The sequence below is a fragment of the Sinocyclocheilus rhinocerous genome, unplaced genomic scaffold (assembly GCF_001515625.1).
Source record: "Sinocyclocheilus rhinocerous isolate Xijiao unplaced genomic scaffold, SAMN03320098_v1.1 scaffold46600, whole genome shotgun sequence".
NCBI classification, from domain to species: Eukaryota; Metazoa; Chordata; class Actinopteri; order Cypriniformes; family Cyprinidae; genus Sinocyclocheilus; species Sinocyclocheilus rhinocerous.
This window is the reverse complement of record NW_015645475.1, coordinates 1-492: the sequence shown is the minus strand read 5'-3', so window position 1 is coordinate 492 and position 492 is coordinate 1. Positions and strand designations below refer to the sequence as shown.

The 492-nt window shown below is 41.9% G+C and overlaps 1 long non-coding RNA gene across 1 annotated transcript; it reads left to right on the top strand.

Annotated features, from left to right (window-relative positions):
• Positions 1-486, top strand: LOC107706001 (uncharacterized). The gene is made up of 3 exons (XR_001636120.1): positions 1-12; positions 112-232; positions 342-486. It is a non-coding gene; the product is annotated as an uncharacterized LOC107706001 (long non-coding RNA).
• The last annotated feature ends 6 nt before the right edge of the window (positions 487-492 follow it).

Genomic DNA, 492 nt, shown 5'->3' with positions numbered 1-492 from the left:
ACCTTTAAAACGGTACAATATTAGATCATTTGTATGTATTGTATGTATTTTACCCTATTTGCGAATATGCAAGGAAAACTCACCCCAGTTCTAAATTTGATCCATTTATAGACAAATATTCTGAGAGCCCACATGTTCACGCACACCGATCAGAAGGACTTTAAGTGTGAAATATGCCAGACTGCTTTTAGGACCAAGGGTTCGTTGATCCGACACAATCGTCGGCACACAGGTAAAAGTGTCCTTGTATTGGACTCTACGGAGTTGTGAAAGTTATTTATTGTCTGTGTAAGTTTTTATGCAAGTCTTTCCCAGTATTTTGACATCATTTCCTTTGGCAGATGAGCGTCCGTACCGCTGCAATCAGTGTGGCCTGGCGTTCAGAGAGTCCGGAGCTCTAACCAGACATCTGAAGTCTCTTACGCCTTGCACTGAGAAGATTCACTACAGTCAGTGTAAAGAGATACTTGTCTGCAAGGATGGAGTTCGGAA